We start from the raw sequence: 2,860 nt of genomic DNA on the forward strand, positions 1-2,860 counted from the left end.
GTTAGGTCGACCGACGTGGCCATTCTTGTCCCTTTGCTTGTTCCTGCTCATGTTTGGGAGGTCCACAGAGGCATAAAAATGTCAGGTTTTCGTTTTAATAGTTGTTATGTTTTAAACTAAATGGAACTTTCTGTTTACTAACGTTAATTATGCTGAAAGCACTAAATCATAGGTATGTCTGACCAGTGGCACTGGCTTTGGGTCTTTATACTTATTTATATCATTTTTTGTGCTTAAATTTAGACGTCTACAACAGGACTTGACTAGACGTTATTCTTAAAAAGTTGAAATTATGCGATTTATTAAAGTTTTGGGTTTAAAAGGTGCGATTTATTAAGTCTGAAGTTTAAATTATACAATTTATTAAAGTTTGAAGTTTAAGTGATGCGATTCATCAAAGCTTTGGGTTTAAATGATGCAATTTATTAAAATTGTAGGCTTAAATTATACAATGTATTAAAGTTTTAGGTTCAAATGATGCAATTTATTAAAGTTTTAGGGTCAAATGATGCGATTTATTAAAGTTTGATGTTTAAATGATGAGATTTATTAAAGTTTTAGGTTTAAATGATGCGATTTATTAAAGTTTTAGGTTCAAATGATGCGATTTATTAAAGTTTGATGTTTAAATGATGCAATTTATTAAAGTTTTAGGTTTAAATGATGCAATTTATTAAAATTGTAGGCTTAAATTATACAATGTATTAAAGTTTTAGGTTCAAATGATGCAATTTATTAAAGTTTTAGGGTCAAATGATGCGATTTATTAAAGTTTGATGTTTAAATTATGAGATTTATTAACATGTTAAGTTAAAATTATGCAATTTACTAAAGTCTGAAGTTTAAAAGATACAATTTATTGGTGACCTAAGTTAATAAAGATACAAGATTTCGGGATCCGTTCCTTCCTGAAGCTTCATACGGTTCTCAAAATGGTTCTGTGACCCAGTTTCTATTATTTCTATAACTCTGTAATTCTTTTCATACACAGAATCCCGAAGAGAAACAAATGTCATACGACAATTAATAAAAACACAACATTTGAGTAGTAACGGGTTTTATGATCTGTAGAGTAGATAGTGACCCAACCTTAGATGTGTTATTGGACATTATTCTTATAATACAGGATTTACATAGTTATATATAGTTACGTGACGTATTGACCTGAAAACTTGAATGTTTAATAACTTCTATTAGGAAATAAGGGGGATCACTTAAACTCTGTACTGCAAATTAGACAGATAGATAGAGAGAGAGAGAGAGAGAGAGAGAGAGAGAGAGAGATAGATAGATAGATAGTAGATAGATAGATGACAATAGATAGATAGACGGGGCACAATCATGGAATTTTGAAAACAATAATAATAGTGGTGTTTATTTATGATATTGGGTTAATTTGGTCTACCGGGCTTTATTAAGGTGCAACTGAAATTGTTACATTGATAGACATATGAATAAATAAAGTGCCAGATCAAGAGACAGATAGATAGATAGATAGATAGATAGATAGATAGATAGATAGATAGATAGATAGATAGATAGATCACAATCATAGGATTTTGTTTTTGAAAACAATAATAAAAGGTTATTATTTATGATATTGGGTTCATTTGGGCTACCGGGCTTTGTAAAGCTGCAACTGAAATTGTTACATTGATGAATAAATGAAGAGACAAATCAAGAGTCAGATACTGTAGATAGATAGATAGATAGATAGATAGATAGATAGATAGATAGATAGATTGAATGAATGGTTCCCTCATCCTTTAGGGAGATGAAACAAGGAAAGTAACTGGTCTCCATACTCAACAACTCCACCAAGTTAGAGCATTTCACTGAGTGGATGATTGACTGACTGATTTATTGATTGATATAGATAGATAGACAGAAAGACAGACAGAGAGACAGAGAGACAGACAGAGAGAGAGAGAGAGGGAGAGGGAGAGGGAGAGAGAGAGAGGGAGATGGAGAGAGAGAGAGAGAGAGATACAAAACTATTATCTAATTAATTATTTATAAGTCAAGCATCGATGAGCATATCATATGTGATAAGGCTGTTGAGGCTGTTTGGGGAGTTACAAAGAAACCATTTTTGGGGTCACAAAGCTGAAACAAAGACTTTTCTACACTATGCATTTTTTTTGGGCGTGGGGGCTTTTAAAAAAAAAAAAATTGTTTAGCAACCTCTATAGCGACCATAGGTGTGCAAAGTCTAGCCACACCTACATATCCACATACTCCTAAATATACAATAAAATGTACAGCAAACGCTTTGGAGAAACAAAAAGGAAAACTCTGTTTTAGCTTATTTTCGATGCCACTTATAAATCTTAAGAGGCAATCATAGAACAGAAATAAAATTGCCAAACTTGAGTTCCAACCCCATCCCCTCGTCACGTACCTCTTGTCTTCCTGATGACGGTCAGATGATATCGAAAAACACATGCCCCAAACAGTCTCTTCTTATAGCCCTAGGAAACGCAGGGTCACCCCCACCGCGCGGGGCCCTGCCTCTGACCTCATGGAAAAATTGGACATTTTACCAATATGCTCAAAAATGAGCTTCACTGAGATTTTGTTTTTCTTGTGTTAGGTGAAGGTTTCTTCTATTTTTTTTAAGAAACCTGCACTTAACATGGTGGAGGAAAGGTTAGACAAATATCAGACAAACCGCAGGGGGAAAAGAATTATCACATAGATAAAATTTCGGAAACGCAAGAAACCTTTTTTTTTACAAGATATGCAAAATAAATGTATATACTTTTGTAAAAAATTATATATATATATATATACATATATATATATATATATATATATATACGCACACGTACAAATTTGTTGGTACCCTTCCATGAAAAAA

Source organism: Nanorana parkeri, unplaced genomic scaffold (assembly GCF_000935625.1).
Source record: "Nanorana parkeri isolate BGI_ZX_2015 unplaced genomic scaffold, ASM93562v1 scaffold15, whole genome shotgun sequence".
Lineage (NCBI taxonomy): Eukaryota > Metazoa > Chordata > Amphibia > Anura > Dicroglossidae > Nanorana > Nanorana parkeri.